Source organism: Tupaia chinensis, unplaced genomic scaffold, assembly GCF_000334495.1.
Source record: "Tupaia chinensis unplaced genomic scaffold, TupChi_1.0 Scaffold000627_1, whole genome shotgun sequence".
In the NCBI taxonomy this organism is placed as follows: domain Eukaryota; kingdom Metazoa; phylum Chordata; class Mammalia; order Scandentia; family Tupaiidae; genus Tupaia; species Tupaia belangeri.
In genome coordinates this window covers 2,777,740-2,791,419 of record NW_006160147.1, presented here as the reverse complement: position 1 = coordinate 2,791,419, position 13,680 = coordinate 2,777,740, and the positions used below count along the sequence as shown (strand labels likewise).

The 13,680-nt window shown below is 47.4% G+C and overlaps 1 protein-coding gene across 1 annotated transcript in view; it reads left to right on the top strand.

The window, feature by feature from the left end:
* Positions 1-13,680, top strand: part of PIK3C2B (phosphatidylinositol-4-phosphate 3-kinase catalytic subunit type 2 beta) — a 106,040-nt gene that overhangs the window by 18,470 nt on the left and 73,890 nt on the right. The window contains exon 2 of the mRNA XM_027776046.1: positions 2,896-4,860. The gene's annotated coding sequence lies outside the window, so the exon portion shown is untranslated. The remainder of the gene's footprint in view (positions 1-2,895; positions 4,861-13,680) is intronic.

The window sequence follows — 13,680 nt, the reverse complement described above, 5'->3', positions numbered from 1 at the left end:
TTTATTTATTCATTCATTTATTTTTTAAATTTGACCAGAGAGAGACAGAGGGTGAGAGTGAGAGAGAGAAGAAGTGAGAAAGCAAGCCACCAGGTTCAGGACTCGAACCCTCATCAGCCATGTGGGAGTGTCCAGCGCCTTAACCATCTCGCCACCTGCTGGTCCCCTCAAAAAATATATTATTTATTTGTTGTGATTTTCAAGCTGCTGTTCAGGACTTGAACTGCAGTCAGCCATGTGAGAATCTAGCACATTAACCACCACACCACAATACCTGCTGGCTCCCGCCCTTCCTGTCCTAAAAAGAAAAAACATAATTAAAGATATATATCCTCCTGGTCCAGCTAGCGGCATGGTGGTTAAGGCGACTGGATCCTTCGTGGCCAACAGCGTGGTTTGAGCCCCAGACCAAGTGACTTGAAAAACATCCAGGCACCTGTGCATGCTGCTTGTGTGTCCAAAATCCTGACAGGAGAAAGGACTGTGGCATGGCTACCCCGCTGGGAGGTTTCATCTCTTTTTCTCGCATCTCTCCAGTGAGCCCATGTGCCCTATACCAAATTAAAAGAAATGAAAAACAGTCTCTCCCTTGATCCTGTGCTCTTCCCTATCTGCTGCCTTTAATTTATCCTTCTCTTTAATTGCCTACCTACTAGAAAAAGCATGTCTTGGGGCCAGCAGGTGGCATGGCGGTTAAGGATGCTGGACTCCCACATGGCTGACCATGGTTCAAGTCTCGAACCTGGTGCCTTGCTTTCTCACTTTCTCTCTTCCTCTCTCTCATGCTATCTCTCTCTAGTCAAATTTAAATAAATAAAGTTGAATAAAATAATTTTTTAAAAAAAGAAAAAGCGTGTCTTTTTACTGTTTAACCCACAGGAGCCTGACTTAACTGTGAAGGCTCTCACTCCATGGGACAGCAACCTTCTTGTCAATCAGGGGTATCGTGCGCCCTGCTGCACTTGGTTACTCAGCTGCCAGGTTGATCCTCCCGTTAGTTCTCCATTTCAGACCTTCCACTCCCACAGCACTGAGCCTCTGACAGCCCTGGCCACTCTGTTCTCTCAGGCTCCTGAGCTTGGCCTGACTGCAGACATGGAGCAAACTGTCGTAAATAACTGTATTGCTAACCAGTGGTGAATGAGTGAGTGAATGAACAGCCGTTTCTTTTTTTTTTTTTTTTTTTTTTTTTTTTTTCTCCCCGCCAGAAAGACAGAGACAGAGAGACAGAAAGCAAGAAATCATCCCTCCTAGGGGGTGGGAGGGTGGCCATGCCACAATCCCTTCTCCATTCTTCTCTCAGGATATTGGGCACACACGCACACGCACCCGGTGTGAGTTTAAACCACTGGGTCCAGGACTCAAACCGTAGTCAACTACACGGGAGTCCAATGACGTAGCCATTCGGTCATCTTCTGATCCTGAACAGCTGTTTTTAAGCGTGGTGGCTCCTGGGGATCAGAACAGCATCCTGTAAGTTATGAGGTATGTGCAGAGCTGGCCGCCAGCAGCTATCAGGTTTCACTTCAGTTCTCTTCAGTTTTTACAACAGCCCTGAGTAGTAGGTGAGGCCAGTGTCATTATAGATGTTCAGAGGGGGGAAGAGGTCACAGAGCAGTGGGTAGAGGAGAGACATGGCAGCTGAGGTCCCTCCTGTCACAGCCTCCCCTCCTATTTCTTGCCCACAGTTGTCTGCAATTGGGAGACCTTGGTCTTTGGCCAGATTTCACCTTCCATGAGAATAAAACTTCATCCCAAGAAATCCTTCTGAATTGAAAACTCGCTTTTTCAAAAATTTGCCAGGAGGTGCATGAAGCATAGAGAGAGAGAGACAAAGAGAAAGTAAGAAAGCACCCCCACCCATGGGGAATGGTCTTGCTACAATCCCTACCCCTCTATTTCTCTCTCCTTGGGGATTTTGGGCATCCAGGAACATGCACCACACGTTTTTCAAGCCACTGAGTCAGGGACTCAAACCACATGGTAAACCATGTGGCATCCACCTCCTTAACCACCACTCACCATGGCTGGTCTGGGAATTCACTTTTTTTTCGGGGGGGGGGCATGGTATTTGCCATAAGGTACATGTGCTTGCCAGAGACAGAGAGAAAGGGACAGAGACAGTGAGAGGGAAAGTGAGAAATTACCCTTCAGAGGGGATGGCCACACCACAATCCCTTCTCTAGTCTCCTCCTGGGATCTTGGGCTTGCATGCACATGCATCTAGTGTAATTTTGAGACTACCAGGTGCGGGACTCAAACCATAGTTGATCACATGGGAGTTTAGCAACATAACCACTATACCATCTGCTGGCCCCAAGAACTGACTTTTTACGTTGCTTTTCCCCCTGTCAAGGATGTCCTCTATTCAAATTCCCTTGGCAATGAGCAGTTATCTTTTATTGGGGTCTAGAGTTTCTACCCATTCTATAATTCTATGATCTAGGATGACTTTTTTTTCTTTTTTTCTTGTTTTTAATTTGCTATATGGCACATGTGATTGCCAGAGAGAAAGAAAGAGACATGGAAAGTGAAAATCACACCACCACCACCCCTCCCTCCCCGGCCAGGGGTGATGGCCATACTGCAATTCCTTCTCCTCTATTCTACTCTTGGGATTTTGGACATTCACGCACACGTGCCTGGTGTGTTTCTCAAGCCACTGAGTCTGGGACTCGAATCTCATGGTAGGCCATATGGGATCCAGCCGCCTTAACCTCCACACCACTACAGCTCTCTAGGATAACTTTTATTTATTTTTATTTATTTATTTCTTTGGAGAGATTTTTGCTAAAGGGCATATGCACTCGCTGGAGAGACAGAGAGAGAATGTGACAAATCACCCCCTGAAGGTATGACCACGCCACAATCTCTTCTCCTCCAATGTCTTCTCAGGATCTTCGACATGCGTGCACATGCACCCGGTACCCCTCATACCAGTCTGGAGCCTGTAAGCCCCAACACAGGACAGCATCTTGTTAAAGAGGATGATATGGAAAGGTTGGAGCCACACATGGATATGAAAGCCATCTGCTACAACTTTTCACCATGAGCTTGTTTGCACAAAAACGGGGAGCCTTCAGAGCCTCTGATGAGAGCTGCTCAGATTCATCTGACACCACGTGGCCACAGAATGGGAACTTCAACCACTTTTGCCTTCTTCCACCCCAGGTAAAAGATGTGGATTTTGGCATCTGGGACACGTAGGCAGAAGCACAACCTTGGGTACAGCTTGTTTTTACAATACTGGTAACACCAGGCGGGGTGGCAGCCCATGGTCGACACCAAGATCATCAGTGGCTTGCAAGTGACAGCTGTTCTTACCATGCTGGAGACAAAGAGCCACAGCATGAGTTTTAAGCCACCGGGTCTGGGACTTGAACCGCTGTTGACTATGTGGGAATCCAGCCACATAACCATTATGGCACCTGTGTCTCCTGGACAATTCTGTTTGGGTTTATTGAAGAGTTTCATATTAATGACATCTAAACAGACCCCACATTTTAAGAAGGCCTTTCCTTTTTTTCCTGTTTATGGAACCTAAGACAGACGGAGATAGTAACTCCTCAAGAAGTACTTCTGGAGGCAAGGGAAAAGGAAGCTTGGTAGCTGTTGCCATGGGAACCCTGGCTGGGGCCTTTGGCTACAGAGGGAAGCTGAGGTCCTGAGGGGTGCAGGGCAGAGGCTGAGAACCAGATGTTCATATCCACGGTGTGACTGCCTGACAAGCAAGGGAGAGGAGAGGACGGCAGCTGGGGAGGACAGGGTCATGTTCTGGGGGAAATGTACTTTGCGATCAGAGATCATGGTTGCTATGCAACCAGATGCAAACCAGGAACTGGTCAGCTACTGGCTTCTTTGGGGTATGGCTTTTAGGAAAATTCTTCTAGAGACCACTACTCAAAAAAAAAGGTACTTAAAATCAAAATGTTATATACACTGCTAAAGTTTTGTCGTTTTTTCCTAGCCTAGTTAGATCGGAGGATCCTTCTCACCTCCCTCCCCCAGGCTGGTATTCTCAGGGCTGCAGGTCCAAAGACCCACTCTAGCGAGTGGGAACACGACTGAGACTGAGTGTGTAAAGTGCAGAGACAGCTTCCCCACCTCGTCCCTAAGGTAGGGGTTCTTTGGGGCAGCACTGTCATATTATGAGGGAAATTCCTCCAGCGATAACTGGGCCCACACGGTGTCATTTCCAGTAGAAGGATCTGGCTTTCATTTGACCCGAAGCCCAGGGGTTCCAGCAGGAAAAAGTAACGACCATCTGCGAAAACCCTCACCCAAGTGGGAAGTGGAAAGCTCGGCTCTCGGGTTCGCAGAGCACAACTTGACGCCAGCGCGTTGCTCTTCCCCCACGCAATGGCAAGGAGGGCGGGAGTCGGAGCGGAGGGGAGGGGAGAGGCGGAGGGCGCTGGTACCCGCAGCCGCCCCGCCCTCCGACTCGCGGCGGATTCGGCGCTGCGGCTGGAGCCCGGGGACCGGAGGTGTCTGTCCAGGCAGGGGCCGGCCGAGCCTGGCGTCGCCGTGCAGTGCGCCGGGTGTCCGGGAGATGGCTTCTCCCCTCTCGCCCGCTGCTCGCGCTATTGTCTCACCCGGGGTTGCCTGACTGCGAGCTCGCGCACGCTCTTGCAGAGAGCTCTTGCCCTCCTCCAAGCTGCTCCTTGCGTCCCTTGCTGTCTCTCTCCTGCCCGGGGGACCCCAGGACCCACGCGAAGCCGGGAGAGGAGAACTGTCCGGCAGCAGGCGGCGCGCGGCCGGCCAGCTCCACGTCGCGGGGCTTAAGGGACACCCGGAGTCAGCAGCCAGGTCGCCGAGCACACGACACGTCGGATCTGGCAGCAGAGCCCGCAGCGAGCGCAGGTAGGAAATGCACCGGCCGGGAGCCGCGGCCCCAGGCCGTGCAAAGTGCAGCCGAACGCAGGCGGCGGAGGTCAGGGGGCTCTCCCTCCAACATGGCAACAGCCCGGACGCAACAATGGAAGCAGCGCGGGCGCCCCGGCCGCAGCAGGCTGAGCCGCGGGGGCGCCGCCTAGGCTCCGGCCCCAGCCCCGAAGCTTCGGGGCCGCTGCGGCCAGGGCACCCCCTCCCCACCCATTCTAACACACTTCATTTCTTCTGGCTGCAGGGCCATCTCAACCAGCCAGTGGCTTTGGTATTTGTTTAACATGAGAAATTAAAAAGCAAAACCTGCCCTAGAATGGAGGTGCAGGGGGTGGTGCCTTCCCGAACAGTGGGTGAAGAGTCAGCATCCAGCCTGGGGGAATATATACATTTTTAGCCCTGCTAGGGTAGATTTGGCTTCGCCCTTATAAGGACACTGCAGTAGAACAAGACCAAGAGCTTGCTAGAGGAGAGGGACCCTCAGGCCTGAGTTCCTCAGCCTACAGGGAAGGCGCTGCTCGCCTGGCCTGTACTTGCCCCTCTTTTCAGGTTCTGACAGCGGTGGCTTTGATGTTGGGGAGCAATTGCAGCAGGAAACCCAAGCAAGGCTGCCAAGCTGGGGTGGGTGGGGTAGGGTGGGGAGCCCAGGAGCTTGGCAGGCTCCTGGCTGTGGGAAGAGGTTACCATATGTATGAGGTTAGTTAGTGCACACACCCTAGTTGGCGCGTGTGCATGAGTGTGGATGTGTGTAGTGTGTGCATATCATCTGCCATTGCTCTTGCTCTTTCAGAGGACCTTGTCTCCCTCTGTCTCCACCCTCTTTTGGGGCCTTTGTGGCTTTTATGCCCTATTCCCACCAGTGGTGCCTGGGTCGGAATCTCTATTGTCTCAGGCTGCCCTGATGTTTTCTCTCCATTCCCTTGGGGAGTTTTGTAGCCTGGGCTGGCTGATCCCAGCAGGGCACCAGATTCTTTAGTTTGAAGCTCCCTGGAGTACCCTAAGTGGGCCAAGACTGCCCCTCCAAACTACCTGACTCTCTGAGATGTGGCCAAACAGATGTAAGCAATTTGCACTGAATTCCAACCCTGAATCTGTTCTGAATGAAAACTCACTCTCTTGCTGCTCTAGGCATTGGAAAGATATTAGGAAGAGAAATGGCTCATGGGGTGGCAACCCTGACCCCCAAATACTCCCAACTCCAGCTGCGGATCCCAGAGCAGGGAAGCCTTTGGAATTGTATCTCCTCCAGAGCCTGGCGGTCCCATCTGGGGTTGTGTCCATGGAAAAACTAAATCGAGGCACATTTTATAGCTCTGCCTGGCAGCCAGTGTCAGAGGAGACCATGGCACTGAGCCTCACTCTAGACTCAGGCTGTGGCTGTGGCTACTTCTCCCTTGGCCTTTGGGTGAGCCCAAGGTGTGATTTCCACAGCTCTGAGCTTACTGCTGAGTGTGCATGGGTGTGGATGTCTGAATTTGATCAGACTCTCAGCCCGGCCAGAGGCAGCTTATTCATTTCCCTCTCCAAAGACCCATGGGTGAGGGAGAGCTGAAGGATTTTGCTGGGGCAAAAAGGGTCAATTTATCTGGGCCTGGGCTTTTCCTTTTGTGCGCCTTTAGGTCTAGGATGCCTGTGGTCTTTGCCATGATTCGGTAGTGCTCTGGCAGACCCTCTACTCCCTGTGGGCCTTTGAGCCTGCCTCTGTAATGTCTCTGCCCCACCTAGGCCTGGGGCTTTGCAGGTGTCCCACGTCATTGGTCCTTCAGCCTGGACAGCCCTGCCTGGGCGAGCAGGGAGAAAAATGATGGGGTCTCTGTTCTCTTTGGGGTTTATAACTGGCCATGAATGTTTTGTTTGTAACTGGCTTCTCGTGCTTCCAGGATGTGAATTTGAGTATGGAGCAGTGGAGAAAACAGTGTAGGAGGCCTGACTGAGTCCTGGTGTCACTTTCTTCCCAGCTGCATGAGCATGGACAATTTGTGAACCTTAAGTTTAGTTCACATATTTGTGAATGCAGGGGACAGAAGTTATCTGTGACTCAGAATTGTTTTAAGGTTAAAATACACTGCTGACCATGAGCTGAAAGAAATCATGTATGCAAAAACACTCCAAAAACTGCAAATGTTGGTTACATATCCTGGGTTTAGCCTCTGTGTAAGGGAGTCAGAGCAGTTGAGGATGGGGTTGGGGTGGGGTGAGGGGGATATGGAATAGGGTGTGTTCTGGTATCTTTCTTTTCTGGTAAGGGAAGAGTGATGTGACAATACCAAGATAATACTTGGGGATATGTCTCTTTAAATAGGGTTTGCAGGATGGGAACCGGAAGAAGGAAAGGCTGCTTAATGATGTTTGTAGGGAATTGGAGAGGGACAAACACCTTTCAAAGGCTGGCCACTCCCTGTAGGCAGGGTGATGCTGAGCTGGCAGTTAATATAATAGCTAGCACTGACTGCTGGCAGCCAGCTAGTAAATGACAGAGGTGGGATTTGAAGCGGGCAATCTCCATATCATGTGCTCTTAGCCTCGATGCAGGATCAGAGAAATACTGGGCCTTGGCAAAGCAGAAAGGGCAGCAGAGTCGCAGCATTCATTCGTAGTGGATTCCTTGAATCACTATGGATTCCTCGAATTGATTCCTTGAGTGTCACTATACTGGGACATACCTTAGATAATAGACTACTCCAGAACAGGAGGCCCAAGAGGATACCTTTCCTCCATCCAGTTCCAGTCTAGCCCTATACCTCCTTAATTCCAATTGTTGAGGGGCCCAGACCAAATGCATGAATTCCTTGGGATCTTACCTTACCTGCTTTTTTACACTTTTTCACTTCTTTCTTTCTTTCTTTTTTAAGTATTTCTTCATGAATGAGAGAGACAGAGAGAGAGAAAGACATCACCCCAATATCATCCTTATGCTGTGATCCACCCCAAGCTTCGGCCAGCCCCAGTCATGGATACTCTTGTGCCCAGCATGCTCAGAGGTCTCTGGGCATGAGCTTGGAATCTTCCCGTAGGGGTCAGCCTCACAGAGTACCACATTTTATGGCCGCACCACTGTCCCACCCTTGCTTTTTTATTTCTAGCTTTACCTTCTGTGGAAAGAAGAGACTTGGGTGATCAGATCAAGTCCTTTTGCCACCATCTGGGCAGTGGTAGTAGGTTTGGAGCTTGGGGGTCTTTAGGATATTTAAGTCAGATTTCTTTTTTTTTTTTTTAATTATTTCATTAACTTTATTTATTTATTTATTTTAATTTTATCAGAGAAGGACAGAGCAAGAACGAGACAGAGAGAGAGATGGGGAAAGTGAGAAAGCAAGTTGCCAGGTCCAGGACTCGAACCGCACTCGGCCATGTGGGAGTCCAGCATCCTTAACTGTCACGCCACCTGCCAGCCCCTAAGTCAGATTTCTTGAAGACTCCCTACAAGGTTTCAAGCTGCAATCCACCCCCAGTCTAAGCCAACCTGGATCATGGGCACCTGACACACATGGGGAGGTCCCAGGGTATGAACCCAGGACCTTTCCCATATGGATCCAGTTGCATTATGCTGCACCACCACGTGGCCCTGTGATGCCAAACTTGACATTCATCCCACAGGCCACAATGAAAGGACCTGACCTTCAGCACTTGAGCATTTGGTATTGACCCTATTGGTGGCTTCACTGTTGGGAATTTCTCTTTCCTCAGAACATCCATGATGAATTCAATCACCCCATATCACCACCCTGGCTGAGGAGACTGAAGATGCAGAAGGCACTTGTGCTTTAAGCAGAGCCCTTTTAAGGTACAGAGGAGGAAGAGGAAAGATGTTCTCAATGGTCTGAGTCAGAAATAAGAACCTGTGGCTGAAGGAATCTTTAGCTTTTCACTCCTACTTCTTCCTGAGAACTCTCTGCAGGAAGTCTCACTTAACAGAGGCGCCATAGTAAATCAAAGAGAAGCCAAGGATCATTTGCTTCTTTGAAGACAATTATCCTTCTACTTTAACTGTACCATTTCTACCCCTATTCCTTCTTCAAAGCCTTGCTCAACTCCCTTCGTCCTGGACCTTCCTCTCTTAACCCTAGCCAACTGTAGTCACTGCAAGGCTCATCATTGTCACTCCTACAGATTTTTCTTGGGCATTGGTTTCTTTTCTTCTGGGCAGTCCTTCCTACTATGCTTTATGTCTGCTTCTACATCTCTGCCAACAGGTCCTGTCCTAGAGGTTAGATTTGACTTCATTTCCTTCTCTCCCTGTAAAGATCCCTACCATGGAGATGGGTGCCAGGCATGAGAGCTGCCAACATGTAGCTCATGCCCCATATGCCATGCTCCATGCCTGGTTAAGCCAAGCCCACCAGAATTAGCTTGAGTGGAGGCATTCTCTCCAGCCAGACCTCTCTTCCTGCATCCACCTCTCACTCTCAGAACACTTGGTATTCTTCGCAGCAAACCAGATGGTAGAAGGAATGGAGAAAGAACAGAAGGCCAAGGAGATTCCATTTTGAGAAAATACTGTAGTTTGCCAAGTGGAAGAAATAGGTATGAATTCTTCTTGTCTCAGGTCACAAACCACTCTAGAGCCCAGATAATAGTAAAGATGGAGCCCGTCAACTCTTTTTTTTTTTTTTTTTTGAGAGATTTTCACTGTAGGGCGCGTGCGCTCGCCAGACAGACAGAGAGAGACATAGAGACAAAGCGAGAAATCACCCCGCAAGGGGGATAGTCACGCCACAATCCCCTCTCCTCCATTCTCCTCTCGGGATCTTGGGCACGCACGCACACGCGCCCGGCGTGAGTTTTAAGCCACCAGGTCCGGGACACGAACCGCGGTCGACTACGTGGGAATCCAGCGACATAGCCATTACGCTAACTGCTGGTTCCCGAGCCCGTCAACTCTTGACATCTCCCAAGAACACTTCTTTCCTGCAGTGTTGTTCACATTCCTGAACTGCCATACTGTTATGTGTGCCAGACAAAAGAGTTGAAGTGACTAGGCCCATCATTAGAGTAGACTTAATTCAGATCAAGAAAGGAGAACTCATTTGCAAATTTGATGTTATGGGAACCTGAGGGAAGACAAATATATTTTCCCAAAGAGCATCATAACCAGAGATGTCAGATTTCCACTCGAGACTTTAAGAAGGCCAGACAGTGGTACAGCAGTAAAATGTAACACTCTCCAAAACAGTTGCATGTGGGAATGTTCCCAGATCAAGTCTGGAGACCTCCCTGAGCACTCTACGCTCGTATTTGCTGATCTGGGGCTGGCTGAAACTTAGGATGGATTACAGTGTCAAGATCCTGTTGAGGATGCTATTTGTCTCTCACTTATTCACAGAAGAAATAAACTTTAAAAAAAGCCATTTTTTTTTAATTTAGAAAATGGATACCCCATAAATGTATACAATTATGATTTATCAATTTAAAATTATATATATACACACACACACATATATATATATACACACATATATATATGTGTGTGTATACTTTTTTGGGTAGTGCATGAATGCACCCATGCCTGGTGTGTTTTCAAGCTAGCAGGTCCAGAACTTGAACCTATTGGCCATGTGGGATCCAGTTGCCTTAACCTCTATATACCTGCTAGCCCCAATTTAATTTTTTAAAAAATTTAAGAGTAGTGACAAGCAGGTGGTGTAATGGTTACATCTCTGTACTCCTATAGTAGACCATGGTTTGAGTCCTAGACCCGGCGGCTTAAAACTCATGCCAGACGCATGCCTGTGCATACCCAAGATACCAAGAGGAGAACGGAGGAGAAGGGATTGTGGCGTGGTCATCTCCCCAGGGGTGATTTCTCACTTTTTGTCTCCAGTGAGAGCACATGCCCTATAGCAAAAATCTCTCTCTCTAAAAAAAAAAAAACTAAGAGTAGGGAAAATCTCACTGTCAAAGCAGGGAGAAAAATAGCACAGTTCCTTAACAAGAGACTGAAATACAGTGGTTCCGGCGCTTTGGCAAATTCTCAGAAGTGCACCTTGCACTAGGCTGTTGTAGTTGATCCCAACAAGAAAGGCCAGCAAAGAGGATTTGAGCAAAAGTTCAAGTGCTGAAGGTCAGCAGGTAATGTGGTTAAGGCGCTGGACTCCCACATGTCTGTGGTTCAAATACTGGACCTGGTGGCTTGCTTCTCACCTTCTTTCTCTCTCTGTCCCTCTGTGGTCAAATTAAAATAATAATAATAATAAATAAAATGAAAATAATTCTTTTATTTTTTAAGAGAGATTTTTGCTATAAGGCATGTATGTTTGCTGGAGAGACAGAGACACAGAAAGTGAAAAATCACCCCACAGAGGGGAAGGCCACACCACAATCCCTTCTGCTCCCTTCTTCTCTCGATATCTTAAGACATGTATGCACACACACCTGGCATGAATTTTAAGCCTCTGGGTCTGGGACTCGAACCATGGTCAACTACATGGGAGTCTAGCAATGTAACCATTATGCCATCTGCTGGTCCCTAAATAAAATAATTCTTTTTTTTCTAAGAATTATTTTATTTAACTTTATTTATTATTATTAATATTATTATTTTCCAGTTTGATCAGACAGAGAGAGAGAGGGAAGGTGAGAAAGCAAGCAGGACTTAAACCGTGGTCAGCTATGTGGGAGTCCCCCACCTTTAACCACCATACCACCTGCCAGCCCCTAAAATAATTCCTTTTTTTTAAATAATTATTTTATTTAACTTTATTTATTTTAATTTGACCAGAGAGGAACAGAGTGTGTGTATGAGAGAGAGAAAAGGAAAATGAGAAAGCAAACCACCAGGTCTGGGACTTGAACTGCGGTCAGCCATATGGGAGTCCAGCACCCTTAACCACCATGCCACTTGCTGGCCTCCCTAAAATAATTCTTCAAAAAAAGTGCTAAGAAAGACTAGAGCACATGATGAAGAATAGTTCCAGCCCCGAGTGCCTGTCTGCCTGTAGAGTTTTGAACTTTAACTTATTTCCTTTCCTCTATTCTCAACCTTGGAGGAAATGGGTGATGTTGACCTTGTTTTTTCCCACTTTCCGTATGAGAGAACTGAACTTAGCAACGTGGAGGACCATGCCATGACTATACAGCTAATTAGAGAAGACCCAAAGTTTGAGTCTAGCTCAGAATACCTGAGTGTATTCTGAGCGTTCCTTCTGTGCTATGCCGAAGGGATCTGGAAGGAAAAATGTCAATGGGGCCCAAGTCCTCATGAGATGGGACTTCCTCAAGAGCCAGATGACAACAGAAGGGGCTCTTAAAGTCACCTCTGGAAGAAGTGATGCTCATCAAGGGTTAAGTCTGTCAGGTAACATTAGAAAGGAACTCATTCATGTACTTGTTCATTCAACACATGTTTTTTTAGTATTAATCAAAAAACATCTATCTGCCAGGGGGATAGACAAGTTCTCCCAGAACTTGTCACCGAGTAGGGAATACAGACAGGTAAATAGACGATGGTGGGGGAAATAGGAGATGCCCTGTGAACGTACAAAGGGGGAGTTTTGGGTGGTCAGACTTCTTGGAGAAAATTAAATGTTAGCCAAGATCTGAATAATGAGTAGGAATTGGGACAGGACGGGAAGTGAAGTGTGTGGTGAAAGAGGTGAACTGAAAGTAATTTAATCTGGCCAGAGCAATGGAAGGAGTTTGTATTTTATCCTTTAGTCATCTATTCAACCGTTGGGTATTGAATGGACACTGACGTTCTTTTAAGTGCATAGTCAGGAAGAAGACAGGTAAAATCCCTGTCCTTCTGGAATTTATGCTCTGGGAAAACTTTGTTCACTAAGAATACATTAAAACAAGCTTGTTTCTTTTACCAAGAGGGATTCTTTGCTGGTGGATGAGGGAATTACTTGGAGATAGTTTCTAGTTGAACTCAGAGAAAGTTCGAGAAAGACGTCCTGTGGAAAATATAGGATGGAGACAAAAAGGCGGGTTGATTAATGGTTGGTTAATTTCTCATTTGACAAAAATGTCTTCCTTGACTATGCTCATTCATTCTTACATTCATTCACTATTCAAGGAACGGTATAAGTTCAGAAGATGGTTAAGAATGTGACTGTGGGACTAGATTACTTGAGTTTAGATCCTAGCTCCACTACCAGCCGGTTGACCTTGGGAAAGTTACTTAATTTATCTGTCCTTCAGTTTCCTCATATGTAAGATAAAGGAAACAATAGTGGGGTGGGGATGGGGAAAAACTGTTATAAAAATGAAATAAGTTAATTATGAACTACTTGGAGCAGTGCCTATGGGTATAAATGGTGCTCGGTAGGTGCTGTTTGTTCCAGTTAGTGTCCCTCCATAGGTTTGTGCTATCTCTAGGGATTCAACCTTGAATTCATTGTGGTCCTTGACCTCCAGGGAACCACATTGTCCCTCCAAAAAACACAGATAAATGGAGGAGTTTCTTCATTGAATGGGGTAATCCTATAAGCGCAGTATGAGTCAACTGTTATATGGTTGGTGCCCAAGAGTTAGTATACTCACAGAAGTATAGAGGTTAGGACCAGGATGCTTAATCTTTTGGAGGTCTCTAACCTCTGAGAATCTGATAAATGTGAAGCAATTTTCCCTAAGAAAACAAATTACAAATTTGCCTTCCTCAGCTACCATTAGTGCCTCTGATCCTGTGACAAGGTGTTAACTTTTCTTCTCTGGGTTGGTCAGACTACCTTCAGAAGACAGTATTTGATTTTATTATTATTATTTTATTTAATTTTCTGTCTCTCTCTCTCTTTCTCTTTCTTTCTGCCAGTGAGGGATGGCGAGAGAGAGAGAAAGTGAGAAAACAAGTTGCCAGGTCCA